Source organism: Equus przewalskii, chromosome 7, assembly GCF_037783145.1.
Source record: "Equus przewalskii isolate Varuska chromosome 7, EquPr2, whole genome shotgun sequence".
In the NCBI taxonomy this organism is placed as follows: domain Eukaryota; kingdom Metazoa; phylum Chordata; class Mammalia; order Perissodactyla; family Equidae; genus Equus; species Equus przewalskii.
Window position 1 is genome coordinate 87,762,800 of NC_091837.1, and position 26,886 is coordinate 87,789,685.

The 26,886-nt window shown below is 37.6% G+C and overlaps 1 long non-coding RNA gene across 1 annotated transcript in view; it reads left to right on the forward strand.

Moving 5' to 3' along the window:
* Positions 1-26,886, forward strand: part of LOC139084598 (uncharacterized) — a 133,431-nt gene that overhangs the window by 20,375 nt on the left and 86,170 nt on the right. The gene's annotated exons all lie outside the window — the stretch shown is intronic.

Below are 26,886 nucleotides of genomic sequence, written 5' to 3' on the forward strand. Positions count from 1 at the left end.
GGGTATGAAATTGACCCAATGTAAGAAAATAGAAGCGACTCTCCTGATGTGCAGAGACACCTCATAAAATCCAGGAATATTTTATGAAGTATAAAATCCAAGGGTGATGACCACTGCTTGCACCTCATTCTGGGTGTTCTAAGCTGGACTTTTATTGAAGCATATAAGGTTGATTTAAAGAGAAAATGCTGCTTCTTGTTCCGCAACCATCCTCTGCTTTGGATCTGGAGTATTAGTCTATTTGGGAAGCTAGAATGACAACTGGTGGTGTACTTTGAAAAATGGGAGGAGTTAATGAGGTCTTTTATTACATGATTATGTTCTCCACTTTTCCGTCTAATTTGCTGTAAGGTAATTCAACCTATATTTTACCACCTCTTAATGAGGATGAATAGCTGCACAGTCTGTTTTAGGGGTTTTAATTGTTTGCTAGACATTGCAGATCTTTTCCAATAGTGCTTATGATGCTTGAGAGAATGTTCCTATTCTTGGAGAGTTTCTGCCAATCTGACTTTTTGAATAAACTCTAATGGCAATATTGTTGAGAAGACCATTATGAGAATGCCATCAAAGTCTTGAAAGTGAATTATAGACAATAGGAGATCCGTAATGGTAGGGAAGGTGGGAGGGAGAGCCTGCAACAGAACTGACCAAATCTTTCACGAAGTAGAGTGGCTTTATTTTTTTCTAAATTGCTCTGGTTAAAAGCAATGAGCAAATTAAATCTTTACCTCATGTCAGTTATGTTATCTCTTTGTGGAACATAGCATTCATTTCCTCCATCTGGCCTAATAGTTTGTAACATATTTCCTCAGTAAAATGTCTATTCTTCTCTCCTTTTATCATTTTCCTTGTGGTCACCAGAAATGTTCCACACAAGAAAAGTGCATTTCATAAGTCTATCTATCTATCTATCTATCTATCTATCTTTCTGCCAAGTATTTCCAGTAAGTTCCTGTTAGCTACCAGGAATATGCTTAGTGCTAATTATGTAGCATGAAGCATGCTGGGAGACAAGGAGAAATAATTTAAGAGGCAGAAATGGTTAATGTATAGAAATGTGGATGAGAAGAGAGAGAGAGATAGCCAGACCAAACAGGAGTATGAAAAATCTGAGTTTTGAGATCAAGACCAAACAGGAGTGTGAAAAATCCCAGCAACACATTTCCCTGGAGCCCATGACTTTCAACAGTGGAAGAATGTTCTGAAAACTGATGATGGAATAGATGTGAGGTTGGGTCCAGGAGCCCTGCAGATCCCTTGGAATAGATTGATATCCATGCTTATTTTTGCTGTCTCTGACCTTGGTGACAAGGGTATCATGGAGCTGAGACATCCACCTGGCCCAGTCACTGCTTTACACCAGTCAGGTGATTCAGCCGGTCAGCAACAGTGTGTATGTGCTACAAAGTGGTTGTTGCCTTCCTTCCAACCTCCAAATGCTTTCAGAATCTTCCCTGTGGCCCATCCTAACCAGAAACATACAAGAAAGGGAGTTCTGGGGAATGTAGTTCCATCTAGTCATGTTGGCACATTACCAAGGTAACCACACTTGTAAAATCTGTGATGATAGTTGTGGGGATAGTGATATGGACAGGATCCAACATTTATTGAATGAATGCTTCCCATTTGTTAAGCACTGAGCTAAGCTTTTCATATGGTTATTTCATAAGATCCTGACTACAATCCTGTGAAGTAGGTTCTATGATCTCCCTCACAGATAAAGAACCTGAGGGACACAGAGATTCCATAATTTGCCAAATTGCATACAGCAAATAAGTGGGGCAAAGCCACGATTGGAGATCAGGTGTTTTTTAAGTAACTTTTTTCAAAATATCACCTCAGCAGCATAAGTTTCTTTAGACAAATGGTCAATTTTCTCATTTGTTAAACTGTCACCTTTGTGAAGGGTAAGTGTGTGTGTGTGTGCGCGCGTGTGTGTATGAGCAAGTGCATTTAAATATCAACTGGGAAGAACATCCATTTGGCCACTAGTCTTCCCAAACAAGATTAGTAATTTTGGAACACTGAAATCTGACAACTAGTTAAGTAATTTATCCCAAGATAACTGGTATACCTCTGGTACTAAGGGGTTTCACGGTCATTTCCCATCTCACTACAAATGTTATAATGGTTCTAATACACTTTAAATGTGCCATTCATAAAAATTAACCACATCCATGTAACACATTGTACATTTTTGCTGCATTTGCCTGCTTATGTATAATACAGTGAAGAAAATTCACTTGTGGTGCTAGCTCATAGACTCACTCTGGAATTCTGTCTTTGTTCCAGCCAAAGCAGCTGTTCTATCAATGGTTGTTTACACATTTTTTCCATAAAACATTGTTTTCTATCTAAGAAATAATTTAGTATTGAGACTGTATCTTCTCTGGTATTTGTTTCTTCTATTGTCTCACAAAAAGTAGCTTTTCAATGTGTTTCATTATCAAAAGAATCTATAATATACCAAAGTACTATAAGCTTGATGTATTAGCAATATCTGTATTTTCATCCAACTACATAGCAGTTTTCCCACACTACATATTTTTCTAACATTGTTTTTTCAACTTTTCACCAATATTTTCCATGTCTTCTAGCAGTATTTGCTGACAAAGGAATATATTTTATTTTGCCTTTACACTGTTTTTCATGTATTATTTTAGCCATTTTTAATGCATCCAAAAGAACAAGCATTTCCTAAATTTGTGGGGTTTTGTCTTTTATTTTTAAGTAAGAAACCTCAAAAAATGCTTCTTGGCATTTATCATTAGGGTCAGTGAAAGTTTTTAAGGTTCAGTATTATCATTTGCTGAAAAATTAAAAAGAGGTCTTTTCACGTTCTTTATAGTTAATTTTAAAATGAAGCTCAGGAGGGGCTGGTGTCAAGACGGTAGCATAGGTGGACTCTGAACTCACCTCCTCCTATAGACACAACAAATTTATGACTACTCTTGGAATAATTACCCCTGAGAGAGAACTGAAAACTGGATAAAAAGAACCCCCACAAAAGGGGCAGTCCTGACTGAGGTGGAATAGGCAGAAATTCCTTTCTGGAGAGAAAAAAGCCACCTTCACAAGCTATGGTGCTTCGTGGCCAGCTGGGAGCAATCCTAAGGTATGCAGCCTTCCCTGGAGGAGTGGGGGACCTCAGTGGGGGAGCATTACCACTATAAGCATCTTTTGGACTCAGCATAACCGAGATAAGTGTCATAATATCTGGCTTTGCTGGCTATTAACAACAATGGGGAATACCCCTAGAAAAGCTATCGAGCATAAGGGAAAAAAAGCCACATACAAATTCACTCATTTCAGAAAGCAACCTAAAATCACCAGAAAGAAAAATGCAGTCCTTTCGTGAAAAGACACTCCCCTGATAGGCTCTGGGTGCATCTCGGTGAGAGGTGAGCCTTCTCCAGGGACTGAAACATTGGTGACAGCCATTATTGTGACCTATTACAGGAGCATTGACTCAGACACTTGCAGACGCCATTGGAGTTTTTCCACTGGCATGTTAGCCCAGGGTCTGCCCCACCCACTAAAGTGCTGATTTAATCCAGCTCAACCAGGGAAGGCTAGGACTGGCCTTACCCAATAGCAAGCCCTCAGGCAACTTGTGGGCCTGCATAGGCCGGGTGCCTGGATCCTCTTCAGTCTGCTGAGTGGGTCTGCCTCTGCAGGCAGGGCATAAATGAGGAGTGGGTAGAGTGTGTGGGGCATTGCTGAAGTGTGTGGGGCCTTTGCAGTGGGGCGACTGGGTCTGCTTCAGGGGGTCAGGGCACACACTTGGTGCAGGACTGTATTGAAAATATGTGTGGCCCTGTGACTGGTGGGGCTTCTCAGCTGCAGGAGGTTTGTGCTTCTCAAACAGCCACATAGGGGATTGGCCTCACCTTCCAAAGCCTGAAACAATTGGGTGCTCCTGTGCCTGGGGCCAGACCCACTCAGCTGCAATCCTGAGAGAGCTGGTAAGAGCCTTGCAAGCTGGAGGCCTACAGCAATTGTAAGGCCCTGAGCTTAACAGCCAGCCATGTTGGGGGCCTACTCATTTAACAGAAAAAGTGCAACAGGAATGTGCTATTAGACCTTGCAGCCAACTGTGCTGGGGCTCCCCATGACCAATAAAGTGACTAAAGAGTCCTTAGCAGCCACATGCAGCTGAGCATTACAACCAGTTGGCTAGGTTGACAGCCTCCCTGGAGCAAAAGCAACCCTGCCACAACAGAAGGACATCCATAGGCCACACAGGGGCATTTGGAACTGGTGACAAGAGGAAAGCACACTGCTCGGCCTGATAAGTCAGCTCTTACATAAGGCCACCTCTTCAAGATCAGGGGATATAGCTGACCTACATAATACATAAATATAAGTACAGAGAAAGAAGCAAAATGAGGAGGCAAGGAATACGTTCCAAGCAAGGAAATAGGGCAAAACCACAGGAAAAGAACTAAAAGAAACAAAAATAAACAATCTACCTGAAAAACAGTTCAAACAAAAAGTCATAAGGATGCTCACTGATCTTGAGAGAAGAATGGATGAACTCAGTGATAACTTCAATGAAGAATTGGAAAATATAAAAAAGAACCAATCAGAAATGAAGAATACAACACTGGAAATGAAAAATTCACTAGAGGGACTCAATAGCAGAGTAGATAATACAGAAGAACAGATCAGTGAGCTGGATGAAAGAGTAGAGGGAATCACCCAAGCTGAAGAGAAAAAGAATGAAAAAGAATGAGAACAGTCAAAGGGACATCTGGGACAACATCAAGTGCACTAACATCCATATTATAGGTATCTCAGAAGGAGAAGGGTGAGACAAAGTGGCAGAGAATCTGTTTGAAGAAGTAATAGCTGAAAACTTTCCTAACCTAAGGAAGGAAAGAGACATCCAGGTACAGGAAGCACAGAGAGCACCAAACAAGATAAACCCAAAGAGGCCCACACAAACACATGTTATAATTAAACTGTTGATAATTAAAGATAAAGAGAGAATCCTAAAAGCTGCAAGAGAAAGGCAACAAGTGGCAGACAAAGGAAACCCCATAAGGCTATCAGCTGACTTCTCAGCAGAAACCTTACAGTCTAGAAAGGAGTGGCATGGAATACTTAAACTGCTGAAAGGAAAAAATCTACAGCCAAGAATACTCTACCTGGCAAGGTTATCATTCAGAATAGAAGGAGAGATAAAGAGTTTCCCAGACAAGCAAAACTTAAATGAGTTTATCACCAAGAAACCAGTCTCACAAGAAATGCTAAAGGAACTTATTTAGGTGGGAAAGAGAAGACCACAAATAGGAATAAGGAAATCATCAAAATAAAAAGCAATAAAATCACTAATAAAGCCAAAAATACAGTAAAGTAGCAGATCAACCACCTATGAAGATAATGTGAAGGTAAAAAGACAACAGTACTAAAATTGCCTATTTCTATGATAAAAGGGTAACAGATACACACATACTCAAAGAGGTTAGATATGATATCAAAAGCATAAAATATGGGATGATGGGAGTCAAAGAGTAGAGCTTTTAGAAAGAGGTTAAACTAAGGAAACCATCAACTTAATATAGACTGCTATATGCCTAGGTTATTACATATGAACCTCATGGTAATCACAAACCAGAAACCCATAATAAATACACAAAAAGTTAATAGAAAGTAACCCAAACATAATATAAAGAAAGCCATTGAACCATAAGGGAAGAGAGGAAGAGAGCAGAGAAGAACTATGAAAACACCCAGAAAAAAGATAACAAAAAGTCAATAAGTACATACTTGTCAATAGCTACTTTAAATGTCAGTGGACTAAATGCTTATATCAAAAGGCACAGAGTGGCCAAATGGATAAAAAACCGGGCCCACTGATATGCTGCATACAAGAGACACATTTCAGACCTAAAGACACTTACAAACTGAAAGCGAAGAGATGGAAAAAGATACTCTATGCAAATGGAAATGAAAAGAAAGCTGGGGGAGCAATACTTATATCAGACAAAATAGACTTTAAAACAAAAAAGGTAACAAGAGACAAAGAAGGGCACTATATAGTGATAAAGGAAAGAATCCAAGAAGAGGATATAGTACTTTGAAATACCTATGCACACAACATAGGAGCATCTGAATATATAAAGCAATTATTAACAGACATGAAAGGAGAAATAGACAGTGACACAATAGTAGTAGGGGAGTTTAACATTCCACTTATACCAACAGATAGATTATCCAAACAGAAGATGAATGAGGAAATACTGGCCTTAAAAGACATATTAGACCAGATGGACTTAGTAGATATACACAGAGCATTCCATCCAAAACCAACAGAATACACATTCTTTTCAAATGCACATGGAACATTCTCCAGGACTGATCACATATTATGCCACAAAACAAGTCTCAATAAATTTAAGGAGATTTACATAATACCAAGCATCTTTTCTGAAGACAACAGTATGAAATTAGAAATCAACTACAAGAAGAAAACCAGAAAAGCCACAAATATGTTGAGATTAAATAAAATGCTACTGAATAACGATTGGTTCAATGAAGAAATCAACGTAAAAATAAAAAAAAATACCTGAAGACAAAAGAAAATGAAAATATGACATGCCAAAATTTACAAGATACAGCAAAAGCAGTTCTAAGAGGGAAATTTATAGCAATACAGGCCTACCTCAACAAACAAGAAAAATCTTAAGTAAACAATCTAACAGTGCAACTAAAGCAACAGGAAAAAGAAGAACAAACAAATCCCAAATCAGTAGAGGGAAGGAAATAATAAAAATTGGAGCAGAAATAAATGAAATAGAGACTAAGAAAACAATAGAAAAAATCAAATCAATGAACCAAGAGCTGGTTCTTTGAAAAGATAAACAAAATTGACAAACCTTTAGCTAGACTCTCCAAGAAAAAAAGAGAGGAGGCTTAAATAAATAAAATCATAAATGAAAGAGGAGAAATTACAATGGATACCTCAGACATACAAAAGTTTATAAGAGAATGCTATGAAAAGATATGTGCCAACAAATTGGATAATCTCGACGAAATGGATAGATTCTTAGAATCATACAACCTTCCAAAACAGAATCAAGAGGAAATAGAAAATTTGAATAGATCAATCACCAGTAAGGAGATCAAAACAGTAATTAAAAACCTACCAAAAAATAAAAGTCCAGGACCAGATGGCTTCTCTAGTGAATTCTACTAAACATTCAAAGGAGACTTAATATCTATCCTTTTCAAACTCTTCCAAAAAATTGAAGAGGTGTGGAATCTTCATAACTCATTCTATGAAGCCAACATTACTTTGATACCAAGACCAGAAAAAGACAACACACAAAAAAGAAAATTACAGGCCAATATCACTGATGAACACTGATGCAAAAATCATCAACAAAATACTAGCAAGTCGAATACAACAATACATTCAAAAGATCATACACCATGATCAAGTGGGTTTCATTCCAGGGGTGGAGGGATGGTTCAACCTCTGCAAATCTATCAATGTGATACACCACATTAACAAAATGAAGAATAAAAATCACATGATCATCTCAATACCTGCAGAGAAAGCAGTTGACAAGAAACAGCAGCCATTTATGACAAAAACTCTCCATAGAATGAGTATAGCAGGAAAGTACCTCAACATGATAAAGGCCATATATGACAAACCCACAGCTAATATCATTCTCAATGGAGAAAAACTGAAAGCTATTCCTCTAAGAACAGGAACCAGACAAGGATTCACATTTTCACCACTCTTATTTGACATAGTTTTGGAAGTCTTAGCCAGAGCAATTAGGCAAGAAAAAGAAATAAAAGAGATCCAAATTGGAAAGGAAGAAGTGAAACTGTCACTATTTGCAGATGACATGATTTTATATATAGAAAGCCCTAAAGAATCCACTAAAAAAACTTATAGAAATAATAAGTGAATATGGTAAACTTGCCAGATACAAAATCAACATACAAAAATCAGTTGCGTTTCTATACACTAACAATAAGTAGCAGAAAGAGAAATTAAGAATACAATTCTATTTACAATTGCAACAAAAAGAATAAAATACCTAGGAATAAACTTAACCAAAGAGGTGAAAGATCTGTACACTGAAAACTATAAAACGTTGTTGAAAGAAATCGAAGAAGACACAAAGATATGGAAAGATATTCCATGCTCTTGGATTGGAAGAATTAACATAGTTAAAATGCCCATACTTCCTAAAGCAATCTATAGATTCAATGCAATCCCTATCAAAGATACAACATTTTTCACAGAAATATAACAAATAATCCTAAAATTTATCTGGAAAAATAAAAGACTCCAAATAGCCAAAGGAATCCTGAGAAAAAAGAACAAGCTGGAGGTATCACATTCCCTGATTTCAAAATAAACTACAAAGCTACAGTAACCAGAACAGCATGGTACTGGCACAAAAACAGACTCACAGATCAATGGAACAGAATCGAGAGCCCAGAAATAAACCCACACATCCATGGACAGCTAATTTTCAACAAGGGAGCCAAGAACATACAACGGAGCAAGGTTAAATAAATGGTGTTGAGAAAACTGGACAGCCACATGCAAGAGAATGAAAGTAGACCATTTTCTTACACCATACACAAAAATTAACTCAAAATGGATTAAAGACTTGAATTTAAGACCTGAAACCATGAAACTTCTAGAAGAAAACATAGGTAGTATGCTCTTTGACATCAGTCTTAGGAGCATATTTTCAAGTACCATGTCTGACCAGGTGAGGGAAACAATAGAAAAAATAGACATATCATACTACATCAAACTAAAAAGCTTCTGCACAGCAAAGGAAACCATCAACAAAATGAAAAGACAACCTAACAACTTGGAGAAGATATTTGCAAACCATATATCTGATAAGGGGTTCATATACAAAATATAAAGAACACATACATCTCAACAACAAAACAACTAACAACCCAATTAAAAAATGGGCAAAAAATCTGAACAGACATTTATCCAAGGAAGATATACAGACGGCCAACAGGCACATGAAAAGATGTTCAACATCATTAACCATCAGGGAAATGCAAATCAAAACTACAATGAAGTATCACTTCACTCCTGCCAGAATGGCTATAATTAACAAGACAGGAAGTAACAAGTGTTGGAGAGGATGTGGAGAGAAGGGAACCCTCATACACTGCTGTTGGGAGTGCAAACTGGTTGCAGCCACTATGGAAAAGAGTATGGAAATTCTTCAAAAAATTAAGAATAGAACTACTATTCTATTATAATTTGACCCAGCTATTCTGCTGCTGGGTATTTATCCAAAGAACATGAAAACATGAATGCCTAAAGATACATGCACTCCTATGTTCATTGCAGCATTATTCACTATAGCCAAGACTTGGAAGCAACCTAGGTGCCCATGAAGGGATGAATGGATAAAGGAGATGTGGTATGTATACACAATGGAATACTACTCAGCCATAAGAAATGATGAAATCCAGCCATTTGTGACAACATGGATGGATCTTGAGAGTATTATGCTAAGCAAAATAAGCCAGAGGGAGAAAGTCAAATGCCATATGATCTCATGTACAAATATAAGATCAAAACAACAACGAACGATCACATGGAGACAGAGATTGGATTGATGGTTACCAGAGTGGAAGAGGGGAGGGAGGAGGGCAAAAGGGGGATTAGGCACATGTGTATGGCGATGGATTTTAGTCAGTCTTTGGAGGGTGAACATGATGTAATCTACACAGAAATTAAAATATAATGATGTACACCTGAAATTTGTATACTGTTATAAACCATTTTTCCCACAAAAAAATAAATAGAAAAAAACAAAAGTGAAGCTCTGATTATTAGCTAATATCTCACAACATACATTTAGATGGAAGAATACTACAAATGATAAATGGTTTTCTTGATACAAATTTTTGGTCTAATTTTTATCAGACCTAATTATTTCACCATTTTTTTTTTTGGCAGAAGATTGGCCCTGAGCTAATATCTGTGCCAATCTTCCTCTGTTTTATGTGGGACACTGTCTCATGTGGCTTGATGAACTGTGCTAGGTTTGCACCTGGGATCCGAAACTGCAAACTGTGCACCTCCTAAGGAGAGTGCTCAAACTTAACCACTATGCCACTGGGCCACTCACCATTGTTTCTAAACTCATAAAACAGAGCTTCAACTAAGACAACAGAGTGATCACATCTAATATATTTTTGCTGTTAAATTGTGCTTGCATTATTAACATCAGCTTCAATTTTGATTTCTTTGCAGACATCTTTTAGAACCAACTTCCCAGTTTGTGGTTTAATTTAGAACCAGGAAATATAATCTATAACTTCACAAATTTGACCCAATGCAAATGGTCATATATTTATGACAAACTTGGGAGGGGGGCTCCATTTTCAATCCATATAATAAACATTTGTATAATTTATTGTTCCCAATAATTTTTTGATAAAAAGATAACTATAACTGGACGTTCAAACTTGCCATTTGGGAGGATATTTTTGATACTAGAGGATGACTAGAGAGTAGAGTATAGCCTAGGAGAAGGGGCTGGGGATGCTGCTAAGTCTACCTTACTCCTCGGCCTTCAGCTTTGCAGAGATTATTCAGTGATGCTCAGACATCATAGTGATGACTTGGGGGCGAAAGCTTTGTAATAATAAACAGAATGTACCCTTGCCCAGCTTCCCTGTGCATTTTTCTCTCTATGAATTTTCGTGGAAGGACTGAGTAGCTCAGTTGGGATAAGATGACTCAAAAATCCAAACAAAGGCACATTTGCCACTATAATTTCAGTCATTTTGACTTTTGAATAAAGTGATTGATGAGAACAGAACATTCCCCTGGCAGGAAGGTAAGTTTCAATGAACTCAGTATGTGAAAACATATGGCTTTTGTATGTCTTCATCACAGTATATAAGTCCTCTACATTTGATTTTATTCAGTAGTATTCCTTAATTCGTTCTATATTTCCGTAAAGGGGATAGAAATATAGTCTCAAAATTCCCCTCCTCTTATGTATTGTGTTGGTTATTGACACAAAATTGTGGTGAGTTACCAACACATATTGAATGGAGTTCATGGAGGAAAAGTAGAGAATTAATAGTGTTTTGGGACATATTTACTGTGAAAACAGTCACTCTTGAGTGTTTCTGATAGTTCTGGCTATGGCCTAATTTCATAGTAACATCCTCTATAAGATATGCTTTACTACCCAATTACAACGTGTAAAATGTGAGTTGAAAAAGACCTTCAGATTTTGACCAAGGGTAGAGGATATCCTTTCACTGATATCAGTGAGGTTGTATGCAATGGAATTAAGGATTAAAGACAGTGACTCAGTCACTCAACTTATGGAACCCCTGTAAGTCCTTGAGATTCAACCACAATGTAAGTGTATACATTATACAAAGAACTGTGAAAGAGAAGGCAGAGTAATCTGACATGTCAAAAATATCTGTACTGCACAGAAAATTACAGATATCAGTGGACATTTCAGGAGGCTAAATGGAGACGTTAAGCGTTAGTCTAGGAAAATGATTGCACTACATGGCCAGATGGACAAACTGATAACATTAATGACAGGGAAGAAGAGATGTAGGCAAGCTCTCAGAGTGGCTAGGTTCTAGGCCTTAGCTGGATCGCTTCTTGGGTTAAATGTAGAGAATCAGGGAAAATCGTGACAGATCCTTGAAAATTTTATTTCTTACCAGGTAGAACATTGTTTCTCAAAATATGAATATGCAACACCCCCCACACCAAAATCTTAACAGTATACATTTTATAATTCAGATTCTTGGGCATTCCAAAGATGCAATAAATTCTACATGTGCAACCAAAGTTTCTGTTTTTTTAAACCAGACATCCTACGTGATACTTATATGTACATAGAGCACACGAGAACTGCAAGACCTAGGAAACAATTGACTGAACAGATTCTCCGGATGCAGTCTAACAGAAGTTGGAGAGGGAACTTAAGGAGATGTGACTGTTTTATCCAAGGATATATTATAGTAAGGAAGGAGAAGTTGAGGCTAACCAGATAGCTTTGCTCTTTGATATGATAGCAGATTTCAAAAGCTTAAGTAAAATGTCAGCTCCATTTCAAAGAACAAATCTCTGGAAAAGAAATGGCTTGAGAGGGGTGAGCTTCTCTTGAAATGCAATTCAGTGTGCAATTATTGAACTTCCATGTGATGAATAGGGCACAGTATCTAAAGATGCCACTGTGGTTGTCTGGGCAGGAGCTTTTTGAATTCCAGTTTCTGAAAGGATCTGCACAAGATAGAGAAGAGGTTATGGGACTATCTATTCAAGGGTAAATATAAGATGTTGGCACAGAATTGTAGGGTATAAAGAAGCTTGTGTCCTGAAATGAGCTGAGGCCAAAACGCTAACAACAACACAAGCTTATTCACTTACTTATCTCTTTAGTTTTTCCCTTTACAAAGATCAGAAGAGGAAGGTATTGCTAGTAGAGTATATGGTGAAATGGCAAGGCTTGACCTCTTTAACTGCTATTCTATTTCTATGTTCTAAGTTATTTTTATAAAGAAAAAAGATGTTGAAAGGACATAGATAAAACCAAAAATACCATGGAAAGAGGACTGTTTTCCCCAAACAGACATGGATTGGAACTTGGCACTGTCACTCGCTAGTTCTGGGACTTTAGGAAGTTCTTTACTTCTTTGAGCATCATTCTTCTGTTCTTCTTATCTTAGAAGTGGGCAGAAAAACATCTGACTCATAGATTTGTTATGGATAATCAATAATATTATAAAACTCTGTGCAGATACACAAAATGTTATTTTTCAAAAAAGTCAAGTTTTTGCCTCAGATTTCTTTTTATCCTGCCAAAGGCACTTGCATGTGAAATTGGAAATTGCTGATCAGGTGGGTCATTTTTGAGACATGGAGAATGGAACAAGTGTCAACACAATGCCTTTCTGATTTTTAAGTTGGAGACAATGTCAGACTTAAAAAAGTAGAGATTAGTTTGTTTAATGAAGATCTTTGGCAGGATTTTTATGCATATTATTTAAAGAATGGAATGGTTGCATGTATGGGAGACATAAATTGAAGCACACTAACTCCAGAGTTCACCATGAACAAGTCACATCAGATTCATTGAAGGGGAATCTTGTTAGCAGTTAACGAATTATTGCAAAGCATTAGACAAAATCTACATCTCAGTTTCTTTGTGTTCAAAAATTAAATGGCTATGATTATTGGATTAGGAAATGATTGAATATTGATCCTTTTTCATGCGTTAAGCGATAAATTGGGGCATATTAAAAATTTTGAGTTTATTTAAACAAAAATAATTTCCCCTCTGCCCTTTATAGTGAGTGCCTGTGTGAGGGCCCTTTTTCTCCAGGGCGTCTCCTAAATGGATAAGCTTGTCTAACATGGTTAAAAGTTCTCCCCTGTGGCCACTGTAATGCAAGATCATCTTTGGTAACGTTAACTTGCTTGTTCAGCCTTAAAACAAAATTTTATTTATCCAAGCCCTCACGCTGGACCCAGTTAGTTTTTAAGTCAGACCCAGTCCAACTCTGGCCAGTTTCTGGACCAGCCTGGAAAAAAGAAATGCTCAAATAATGTCTGAAAAATAATAAGGCAAAAGCTTTGGGGCTGGGATTCAGGATCCGAGAGGAACTTACCCACGACCTGCAGAGGCAGTGAGCTCAAGGGGCTCAACAGGAGCCTACCCCAGGTTTTTTTTTTGAGAAATGATAAATTTGCTCATTTCTCCTGGGGGTTGTTAGGAGTCTGTTTGTGTTCCTTCTTCTGGCACCAGAACTGTTAAAAGATAAACTGAGGCTTATTAAAAATTTTAATAATTTATTTGAGCAAAAATAGATTTGAATCAGACAGCATCCAATCTAGTGGGTAGAAAGGAGCTCCGAGGCAGAAGGGAGCAGGAACAAGGAAGTTATACTGGCAAAAACGTGGGTTGGTTATTGCAAAGTTACTTTCCTTTGGAGGATGGTGGGGGTCCATCAGGTCACTAGTTATTCATTGGTTTAGGATTCGACTTCTGGGAGAGCCAAAACTGTAATCAAGTCTTGGTTTGGTGTTGTGGGGCTTAGCATAAGCAACTCCATTTTAGACTTGTCTTTTTTAAGACATGCTGTTAATTTTCCTCAGAAACTTGGTGATCACCCCTTAAAATTTGTTACCACGAAAAATTAAGTTGATGAGAATAGCTGACTTGGGTGGTTTTCCTTTGCAGATGTGGAGATCTGTTTTCCTAACAGCCCATTCCTTTCAATGGAAGGACCAATGGGTGTTTGTTGAAAGTGGGCACAGGTGTGCATAGATGACGGGGGAGCCAGGCTGTGGATCCCCACAACAGCACATATAAAGGCCGTTCTCATCTGCAGGGAGAGCACTTGCTTGCATCTTATTCCTGAGTCGAGCTTCCTTCTACATTTTTGTTACATATGTCAAGTCTGGAGTTTCTTCAAACTTTGCTCCTTTATCTTGACTTGATCACCTGTACTACTAGTTTGCTAACTAGACAAACCACTTTCTTTTGAGAGTGGTTCTCGAGTTGTACTCAAGAAGTTAAAGCTTCTCTCTGTTCTTCACATAACCTGGGAAGGAGGAGAGGCAGCACCCACCTGGCCAGCTTTCATGAAAAAGGTTATTAAGTAATTACCCTCTTGGCGGTTCTGAGGTCCACACCTGCTCCTTATATTTGTTGCTTCTCTGCTGAAGTTTGTCCAGAGCTCTTTGGGGAAGGACCACTCTTCCTTCTACTGTCTTGAGTGAGTGTTTCTCCTGGTTTTTATTTTTTCCATCAGTCTGTTTTCTATTGTACTGGATTCTTGTTGTTCTACTTCATGTTTTCCAGCCTCTTGATGATTTTCTGCTTTCCTTTATATTTCCTTTTTGCTCTTTCAGTGGGACCTTAAGAAATACAGAAGGTAGGTAGACATGTCAGTTGTCTTCTTTGGATCACAATATTTTTATAGTAGCTTCTTTAGGAAAAGAAACAAAATGAAAACAATGAAAAATCTCATTAGTCATGTTGACACAGTTTTGGGAAATGCTGACATAGCATTTTAGACTTAAGAGAAATAAATATTTAGCTGCCGGAACATTGTGAAATGAGCATTATTATCTCAACTTTAAAGATGAAGAAACTGCATCTCTAAAATGAAGCTTAAAATAGTTTAGCAACTTGGCCTCAATTAGAGAATGGAAGAGGTGGAAGTTGACCCAAGTCTCAGGACTCCAAAGGCAGAAATTTATAATAATAAATGTAGCAAAAGCATTATGAAGTATTGGGTGAATTGAAAATAATTTTTTCAAATGTACTAAAATTCCAAGCTAATGTAATTAGAATATGCATTTACTGTCCTTGTTTTTCCATCCAGAATTCTGTTTGTTGTTTTACACAGTTGTGTCAAAAGTTGAGAAATAGCAGAAGTAAAACTGCTATCACCAAGACATTACTTAGCAAAATTGATTGTGCACACACCAAAAAGACTCAAAGAAATGCGGAAGGAGGCTCCCAGTATATTGTTCCAAAACAGCTGGTAGAGTGAGGAGGTAGGGACTGCTTATTCTGCACAGTGGTTGGTTATAATGTTAGAGTTTTCTTGATGATAGGGAATTGGTTAGTGGTTACCTCATATCAGTTTTGGGGAACAATTTAAGTTTTGCTTATGATTTTCAGAAGCATTAACAAGAAGTGACCCAGGTCAGATCTTGCTTGTCTTGCAATATAAGCTAAATGAAACTTTGCTTGTATGACTAAAGTGATTTTGTCTGCTCAGGAAATTTTCAAGTCTGATCTCTGTGTTTGATTTTAGTAGTTGTAATTATAGTGGATACCCATTTTTTAAAATTATTTAGGTTTTATTTTTACCAAAAGAAATCTACATTAAAAATATTGCTGTTACACATATCTTTATGCATTTGCTCTTGGTATTTCCCGAGGAAACATCCCCCAAAATGGAAATTTTGATTCAGAAATTGAGGTAAAAACACATTTCCTATTACATACTGACAAATTGATTTTCAAATGTTTTGTTCCAATTAAGTCTCATAGCAATCTCTATTTCTCTGTAGCCTTCTCATCATTATTTACCTTTATAAACCATTTTTGATGAGCCGACTTTTACTACAATAAATCTGTTGTAAAGTACGGAATGTGGGAGATTATGCTTAGCAATGACTAACGTTAAACAGACAAAAAAGGGGGCCAGTCTGGTGGCATAGTGGTTAATGTTGCGTGCTCTGCTTCAGTGGCCCAAAGTTTGTGGATTTGGATCCTGGGTGCAGACCTACACACCACTCACCAAGCCATGCTGTGGCAGGCGTCCCATACAAAAATAGAGGAAGATTGGTACAGATGTTAGCTCAGGGCCAATCTTCCTCACCAAAAAAACCCCCCAAAAGACAAAAAGTCTTTGTTGTTAACTCCAAACCTAATATGAGGAAAGGTGCATAAAAGCTAGTATAAAGATAAGATGATCTTGGGCTTCTAATAAAAATGGATTTATTTCTGGTAGTCTGAGTCCTTAATTTGTTAAACCATACCCAGAACATCAAGCTCAGGGAATGGTTTCTCATTATGTACAGGGAAAATCATGTACTTTCATTTCTCAAAAATAGCATTTAAAAAATATGATTTCTTTTTAGGTGAATGACATGGATGCAAGAGGGCCTAAAACTTTGGCATATTAAGAACTATTAAAAAAAGTCATTAGTTGGCAGAGCAGAAAATAAGAAAACATGAAACTGTTAAAAAGTATACTATTATTCCCAAGTGAACTAGAAATGATGCAGAATGAAATTTAAGTGATTTGAGGTCAATATAAGGAAGAACTTTCTACCAAATCAGACTAAATAGAAAATGTGCAGTGAGAGCTAATGAAGTTTTGGTTAGTTTATTGAAAATTCTATGGAGTTTCTGGTGAGAGGTTGAATTTGGTAAACTTAATAATTTTTATAACTGTGCTGTTCTATGATGTTATAACTTTTCTTAAAAGTATATTCAATAGAACTCAAAAGTTAGTCAAGTTTGGAAGCTCTTGTCCATATGCAACATGAGTGAGAACTGATTCAACAAAACTGATAGAAACAATAATGCTGTTCTCAGTTATATTTTCAAAAATTTAATTCATCAGTTGGATTTATTTGTCTCTGAATTTCTAAAATTGAAAGACTTACAAATTTTCATTGTGTTAACAAAATAAAGAGTAATCTAAGAGAGTTAGGCATTAGTTTTGGATTTTCTGTAACAAGAAAAAAGGGAAAAATAGTGTTTGGGAGAAAAGTTTTATTGTATATCTTGAGTTACTTTGTCTCAAAGACAGATATAGCCACATAATTGGTTAACTCTCTAAATAAATGTGATTTGATTTAAAGTTATTTACACATTACTTTTTAGAGACATCCTAATGGGCATTTTATTCAGAAAAGACTTCAAGGAAGTGTTCTAAAATCTCTATTTTTTTGAGAGAAAATCATATATTTGCTTTGTCATAATATATCTATTTTATGGTTGATTAAAAAGTAGTAGTTAGTATTGTAGATCACTCACTTCCTTAATTTTGATGTTAGATTATTTTACTTGTTATTCACATGGGAAAGGAATTATTAAAGTAGAAAACCAGTGAAGTGTGTATATAGTTTCTTCAAACCCTAGGTAGGAAAGGAGAAAGTGGGATTGATGTTTCTTTAGTAGGCAGACCAGAGGCAAGGGAACGAAATATTATTAATATTTGTTCTAAAGTTTACTGCACTTTGAATAACTGACTTTGAAAAATGACTCTGAGGGGCTTGGAGCATGTCATGTGCGAGACAGATGCTGCCATGGAGGCACGGGTGGAAAGTTCATGGTACTTACCAGTAAGACAGCAAATTCAGTTCTAGTGGCCCTAGAAATCACATAAAGCAAAGTGATGGATTTATTTTTATTATGGATCACTCTATAGTAAATAAATGCTTCCATTTCCCCATAATCCTTTAGGCCTATAAACTGAAAAGTCCTAAACAAATGGAATAGACCATACAGGGAAGCAACCTACCTAATTGTATAGTCATCTCAAACTGGGGTTTCCCGTAGATTCCTAAGATGTTGGCTGAACAAGAACAGCGTAGATGGCAACAGATTTTTGATAGTGATAACAATAGTTTCCTCAAAATTTTGCTCATATATCCTTTCCCTAGTGATAGTGTCTAATTCTCCTCCACATGAGTTACAGTTGCCAACAAGAGCATGGTAATATTTTATGATCGTCATTTCCGCCTTTCATAATTTTATTATTTCCATTTTTCCATATTCTATCACGAACCAATTTTTTTGTAAGATTTTACTCATACTCTGATTTGTTTTGTCAGGTGATGTTTTTGTTGCAAATTAATTATTGAAGACCCCAAATTCCTAAGTCTTCAACCAGCTGGAGTAAAAACAAGAGCCTTTCTCCCAAGGGAATAGAGGAAACATGGTGAATGACACAGTCCCCTCTCCCCACAAATCCAGTCCTGGCGTCCTAGACCAGTGGTCCTCTGGGATTTAAAAGGGGATGGATTCGTTATACATGCATGTAGCCCCCAAGCAGCCACTTCTAAGATGGGGCGTTCAAAAGGAAAAGAAAGGGAACAAAACACTTGGCTCTTTATTGACTCCCAAAGCCTTTATTTCCTGGTTTCATAGCCCAAATATGTTCTCTGGGTTCATATCAGAGCATTTCTTGTAAGTGAAATGTATATCTGTGTGTTCATGTCTGAAGTGGGGATGCTGTGAGGTGTGAGCTGTGGCCAAAAGTCCCTTTCTTTATTTTGGTAAATAATAGCATGAGAGACAGTTTTTTGAAAATTGGAGATGCAAATAATCAGTTGATCCTAAAATCTTTTATATTTTCAAAGCACCTCAGAACAACCTTGGGACTCCGTTTGACTACCAAGTAAGGATTTTGCTTGCTACACCTGTAATGTCTCTCCCTGTCATAAAATCCTTCAGTAGCTTTCCATCTGCTAACGAACTTAGGTCCAAACATTTGAGAATGGCTTAAACCAGTAGTTCTCAAGATTTAGCGTGCATCAGAATCACCTGGCAGAGCTTTTAAACTAGAGATTGCTGGGTTCCATCCTCACTTTCTGATTCAGTAGATTTGAGATAGGGCCTGAGAATTTGCACATCTAAACAGTTGCAGGTGGTGTTGATGCTGCTGGTCCGGGGAACACACTTGGAGAAGCACTGGCATAGAATGTTTTCCCTGGTCTGACCAAGGCTGCCCTAATCTTGGACCATTTCCTCATGCTCAGGTGGGTTTATCAGACTATTTTCAGTTTCCAAGTGTGAGTGCCTTTTCGTACCTCTCTGTTCCATGTTCTGCCTTTAAGGATCTTTTAGCTGAAGTCTCCTCTGTGAGATCTGACTTCCCAAGATCTCCTTTAGGTCTTCTGTCTTCCTGGTCCAAGCGTTTAACACTGTTAGTTGATACTGAGTTCCTTGAGGCTCCTAATTTTATTCTGTTCATTTTTGTTTCTTTAGTTCTGCCACTAAGTTTTGGGCTTTCTTGGAAGAGCTGTAATCACTTGTCAGATTCATAAGTTTTGCCTTAGTTTCACCTGCTATGATGCAGTGGTTATGAGCACTTACTTTGGATGCAGGTGGCTTGGGTTTGGAGCTCAGTTCTTTCAGCACCTTTCTGTCTGTGTAATCACGGGCAAGTTACTTAGCTCTCCGAGCCTGAGTTTTCATGTCTGAATAAGGATGATACTAATAATCTCATTCTTTGTAGTTTTGTTGTGAGTATTAAATGAGTTAACACATGCAAAGAATTTAGAACAATGTCTGACAAGTATGTCAGCAATACATAAGTGTGTGATGCTATTATCACTAGAATGCAATAACCACAAGGGCAGTGACTTAGGCTTAAATAATATTTGTTGAATCAACCAGTCATAAGTGATTCAGGAGGCTTAGGGATGGCCTCATTAACTTGAATTGAACTGTGGGAATTTACAGTTGAAAGATTATGTCAGCCAGAACTGTATCAACATGGTAATGCTTTTCTTCTTGTTGAATATGCATTGTTTATATTTTAAAAAGTAGCTTTTATTTTTTAGAGCAGTTTTATGTTCATAGAAAAATTGAGCAGAAAGAATTTCCATTTACCTCCTCTCTCCAGCACATAGTTTCCTCTATTATTAGCATCATGTATGAATGTGGTATATTTGTTATAATTGATGAACCAATATTAATATGTCGTTATTATTTAAAGTCTATAGTTTACATTAGGGTTCACTTTTTGTGTTGTGTAGTTCTATGGGTTTTGACAAATTCGTGTCATGTATCCAATGTCACAGTATCATAGAGAATAATTTCACTACCCTAAAAATGACCTTTGTTCCACTTATTCATCCCTCCTCTCCTCCCCCTGAACCCATGGCAACCACTAATCTCTTTATTATCTCTGTAACTTTGCCTTTTCTAGAATTTCATATAGTTAGAATCATACAGTATGTAGCCTTTTCAGACTGGCTTCTTTCACTTAGCAATGTATACTTAAGGTTCTTCCATGTATCTTTGTGGCTTGATGCCTCATTTTTTAAAATCATTGAATAATATTCTATTATCTGGGTGTACCATGGTTTGTTTATCCCTTCACCTACTAAAGGACACCTTGGTTGCCACCAATTTTTGACAATTATGAATAAAGCTGATATTAATATTCATGTGCAGGTTTTTGTGTGAACAGTTTTCAACTCCTATGGGTAAATATCTAGGAGCATGATTGCTGGATCATGTATGGTAAGCTCATGTTTCACTTTGTAAGAACCTACCAAACTCTCTTCCAACATGGTTGTACTATGTTGCATTCCCACCAGCAATGAATGGGGGTTCTTGCTGCTCCACATCCTCTCCAGCAATTTGGTGGTGGTAGTATTTTTGGAGTTTGGCTGTTCTAATAGATACATAGTTTACATTTTTTAAAAATCTCCTTCCCATAAAATTTCCTCCTGCTTTATTGTTGATCATGTGCTTGTCCAGTGGTAAATTGATGTTGACACACTGAAATGTTCAGTGCTGAGGCTTTCCTCCGTTTCTAGCTGGAAGCTAAATTATGGAGAAATTTGCCAATTCAACTGCATAAAGTGAGCTGTGTATCATCACTGACATGAGAGCTACATGAGGAACTCCCTAATTAATCTTGGGAATAGAGCAGCGCAGGCAAAGAACTGATCTTCGACCTACTCTCTTTTAGACTATGTGGGGTTTCGTAATACCAATCCTCATACACAGCATAGGAAAGAGTGAGGACTGGAACTGGGAGACTTGGGTTAATGTATCTGACTTTCCATTATTTAATCTGGTGACCTCAACAAGTCACTTACCCTCCAGGCCCCAGAGAGAGTTGTACTATATGATTCATTAGATCCCTTTAAGCTCCCAACTTCTGATTCTAGAATCAGTCTTCCCACTGCTATATCAGCACAGAACAAGGCAAAGAGAGGCCACAGAGCCCACACTTTGAGGCAGACATGATTTCATCAAGCAGACACCCTCTTGGGGAAGTTGTCAGTCTTTGAAGCAGCTGAGACTTGTGGCAGGGAGGCCTAAGGTAAAGTACTTTGGGGGAGATGCTGGAAATTTCAAAAAGGGGATCGTGTATTTTGACAACTCAACCATGGGGATCATAGAAAGCAGCATCTTTGGCTGGATTAGAGAATTTGTGATCAGCAGCAGCCATAGCAACAGGGATTTTGGAAATTGAGTGAAATACAGCCATTTTGAGCGCTCTGGTGTACAGTGATGCTCTGTCACACTGAGAGCTTTTTATATATTTTTCATTTATTGGTGAGGTTAGAGGGATTGTATGACAAGCAAATTAAAAACTTGAATGGGGTGAAGGGGACACAGGGAAGAGCTTGGGAATGACAGAGAAAAGCCATTGTCAGACAGAGTGATTATACATCACTGTGCCTGTGGCTAAGTGCATGTTTTAGGGGCCAACGAAATCACCTCTCTCCCTTTGAAACTGAATGGCTGGCATGATATTGCTGGGAAGAAAAAGGGACATTTAACTTTAAGAAAATGAAAGGTATCGCTCAAATTTTTCTGTCATGCTTATATCTTTTTCTCCAGCTACATTTCCCACAGAGCTAATTGGTCATTCTGAAAAGTCACTGGGGTGCAGGAAGCCAGATAGTTACAAGTGAAGCCCAGATGATTTTTACCAACTCCCCTGGGTCAGAAAGTTGTCCTTAATGATAATCGCTGGTTCTAATAACTGTCTTTTATGGTAGTGGAGGAGCAGAATACCTGCTCATCCGTTAGGCTATTTTAATTTTTCTGAAATGACCCCCCTGAGCACTTCTAAATTTCTTGAGTGCATTATCATCTCTAACTACTTGTGCTGGTGACTGAGCAGGTGAGGCCTCATCAAAAAGAAATGAAACCATAATGGGATCGGCAATCTTCCCACTTACATCAAAGCGTAGAGGTAGTCTGCTAGCATTGGGATGTCATGTTGTTCTAGGTGTTTCTATTAGTTAGGGGACCAAATCCAATAGAAATTGATTTCCAAGTGATTAATGGCTTAAACACAGTAGAAATTTATTTCTTGTCTACTTAAAATATTGGGAGGGTTGACAAGGTCAGCAGGGCAGCCCTCTTTACACAGACATCTGGCAGTGGTAGGGGACTCTACCATCTTCAACAAATGGCTTCTAAGCTCACACCAGGGAGTGTATGTATTCTAGCCAGAGAATGAGAAAAGCATACAGCAGTACTGCGTGGGACCTTTTTTGGGCCAGACCAGAAAGTGTCTCACATTCCATTCAAAGAAGTCCGATCATGTGGTCACGCCTAGTGGCTAAATCTAGTTTCTGGTTGAGAAGCTACTTCTCAATGCAATTCTACTCTATAAAAGACAGAACATTTTTGCTGGACATTAATTGACCATAACAATGTTGTATGAATCAAGGTAATTATAGGTTGTAGTATGCTATGGATGGGGCATTCTGTAAGACCTTTGTTTCAGAAAGATGAACGTAGAAATGTGAAATATGGCATAGCAAAAATTTCCTCATAAGGTATTAGGGAAGATGCTTAAAGGATGATACATCCCCTTGCATGGCTATTGGTATGAAATGCAGGGAGCCCAGCTCTGGTCTCATCTTCACCTCATTATTCACACACAGGACTGCATTTATCAGTGAAGTTCTGACCCGGCTCCCTGTGGAATGAGGGAGGCACAGGGGAGCTGTGTCCTCTCACTGTCCGTGTTGTGGAATTATGCTTTGCTTTGATCACTTCCTGATTCCACAGTAGACTGAAAGGAATGGCCCATTGTGGTCAAAGATGTTTCCTTTACAAGCAGAAGGTGTTTGCTATACTAGACGTTTTTCATTTTCCTTTTGGCCAAGTTTTGATTTAGAAATTTGTACCCACTCTAATCCTTCTTGCTTATGGCAACACATTTTCCCAGTGCTTTTTACCTCAGCAAGACATGGTCATACCTGGCTGATGGAAGCCTCTGGCATAGCATTAGTGTTTCTACCCCATCCCCAAATAACATTTTTCAGTCTTCCAAAATAAAGCCTATCTTACTTTATCATTCAAAACTTCCATATCCTCAGCAACATGGAGGAAATCATCTTTTACTAAAACAATAGCTAGCAAGGGGTTAGGGACGAATTATACTTTAACATGTTATCCTACTCATTTTATAAATTATCAATAGATTAGCCCAAAGGATCATATCTTTAGACTTTCAACCAAATGATTATTTGTGGACCCTCTTCCTGGTTGTGGCCTCCTTGGGGTGACTCATCAGTCATAGACATTTTCAATTGCTGTGTAACCTTGTAAAGCAGATTGATGGGGAGGGGCCGCACTGAGGCCAGGCTCAGGAAAAAGCACCTGTGTCATTGTCATGTGGCCCAGTTCCCTTTTCTGGGTCTTGGAATACATCTGTTGACAGCAATCCTGGCAGTTGTGTGTTTGCGTTTCTTGCTTTCTCTGAAACCTGTGGGCAGATGTTGTCTGTCCTTTCCAATTTTCCCAGGGAAAATTTCCATTTCTTTTCTCTTACTTTCCAGGAGGCAATTTTATCATCCTTTGTTACTTTTCTAACCAGTTTTCCTTCCGAGTACGTATTCACTCTGCCCTTCATCCAAGTACCTGCCTCTCTCCCATTCCCTCCAAACTCAAACACCATTTTGTCATGTGTGACAGATTTTGATCTACTAGCACAACTGTGTAATTACCTTGAGAATTTCAAAAATTTGGGTACGTAATTTGAGAGAGATATTTTGTAACAAAGAAAATTTTGGTTACTGTTCAGATTTCACCTTCTAAAACGACTGTGTTTTTTAATGAGAGTACCAAGACTGTGATCAAACTTACTTTATCTCAGAAAATGTTGCCTACATAGAAAATTCAGCTGTCTTTCTAAAATGTCAACTTTTTCTGGAATAGAAATTTCACTGGCGACATATAAGTCATGCTCTTGAGTGATTCATGTTATTTGCGTGAATCCCAAAATGGTCATCTCTTACTTAATGTACACATTAAATACATATCAATGTATATCTTGGGGTCCTGAAGTCCGAAAGACTTTACTCAATGTTTTTTTCAACTGTTACTAGTTGTGTGGATTTGGGAAAGTCTATTTAACTTCTCTGTTTAGTTTGCTAATCTATAATTGGGGATAATAATATTCTCATAGAGTTTTTATGAGGAGTAAATGAGATAATACCTATAAAATATTTGCAACAGTTTCTGGTCTATAGTGTGTATGCTTAAAATAGTCATTTTGCTATTTTATTTTTAATATTATAATAGTTGCTCCCAATTCCATAAGAAAAAATATTTTAAAGCTTATCAACGTATTTTAAGGGAGTCTATACTTTAATAATCCTTAAAGGGAGGTTTGAACTGGGGGAGGGGGAGGTGTTACCAATACTTGTGAAATAAAATGACTCTGGAGGACAAAAGAAAGAATAGCTAGTAAAAAAAATATTCTTGAAGCTATCAGTAGATCTTGAAGAGCCATTAGTATTGGAATATCCAGTGTTGAATGTCATTGTTTAAAAGTTGGAGAAGAACCTACGAATACAGAAAGATAAGATCAAGGGTCAGGAGTATAATGTGGGAAATGAGAGGCAGCAAGATGAGAACAAAAGCATTACAGTGGAGCAGAAGCAAAGGCCAAGGGTTACAAAACCATGTCAGGTCAAAAACATTGATTGAGTGCATTGTGTGTATTTTTGCATTATACTGATCTCCAAGGTAAATACCGAACCATAGGCACTTTTATTCCTTTAAGATATATAAAATCTATTTGGGAAGAAAAGTAATGCACATAAAATCACATATAAGACACATTGATGTCCATTTTGGGGACTGTTTTTCATTACCTATTGCCAAGAAAATAAATGTAAATGTAAAATGTAAGTTGCTCTAGCTAAGGTTGTTAATGATTTCCTAATTGTTAAATGCAGAGGACATTGTCAGTTTCTTCCTTACTTAAACCCTCCGCTGCAACTGACTCAGTTCACTCCTCCTTCCACCTTCAAGTTCTGCAGCTCTGCTCCTGGACACGGTTTCCTCCTATTCCTCTTCTTAACTCAGAATGTTCATCTTCTAACTCACCCTTTGTTTCTCTACCCAATACTCTAATAGGTATTTGATACTACAGGATATTCAGTCAAATATTAGATTCAAATGGGGTCTGGGCTTCCCCATGTAAATTTGCTGCTTGTCTCACATTATCAATCTCAGTGAATGCCGCCACCATCCATCCAGTCCTCCAAGCCAGCCATGCTTAATTCTTCCATCTCCTTTAGACCTCCTCACTCCCATCAAGTCAATGATTAGATTATCTTTATTTCACTTTGTAAATTTTGCTTGAATATTACTTACCTAACTACCTGTATCAGTCAGATTCCAATCAGAGAAGCAGAACCACTGGGAAATGTATATATGTATGTATGTGTATATGTATGTACGTATATATATTTTTTCCTCTCTCCATCTTTTTCTCTGCTACATATATTAAGGGTTTGTCACAGGGACATGAACTTCTGTACTTGTGGGAGCTGGCTGAGCAGTCTGTGTTGTCTCTGAAGGCTGTTGTCTTCACTTCTGATGTTGGAGATGGAAGTCCACTGCTTTCTTCCTGAGCTGCCATGCTGCAAGTCACCATCATCTCTTGCTTGGTCCATTTTTTGTGTGGTCTCCTTGCATCTGCCTTTGCCCCACTGCCATCTATTCTCCATGGATACTCCAGTGATCCCTTTATAATGTAAGTCAGATCACTTCATTTCTCTGCTTTAATCCTCCAATCCTTCCCCTTTCACTTACACTAAAAGCCAAAGCACATCCAGATGATCCATGAGGCTCTGCGTGGTACCCTTAATCACTGTGTTGGGTCATCATGTATATTATGTCAGCTGTGATACATTTTGTGGAGAAAATTAAAAAATGGTGGTGAAAATTGGGAACAAATGGGGTAGTTTTGGTGGTTGTTTTAGATAGAATGTTTTTATAGAGAATGATTATCCTGCAAAGATTCTGAGAGCTTGAAAGCTCCATGCAGCCACTTCTATCCTTTGACTCTGTTTTAGTTTTAACATTTAAAAATATTTCATTTTCAAGACATAAACAATGTTGGGACCAATTTTATTTTACTATTTAATGGCATAGCCATGGAGAAAAAAGTGAATTTTTGTGAAGTCTAATATTCACTGGTATGTTTTATAAATGATTTAAAATTATTTGCGTAACTGGCAAGTTATATTTGAAAATAATTCATGTTTGGCTAGTATCTGTCCTTGCTTGTTACATACCATTCATTTTAAAATGCATTAGGAATAAATGCAGTTTTAAAAGTATGGGGATAAATTGT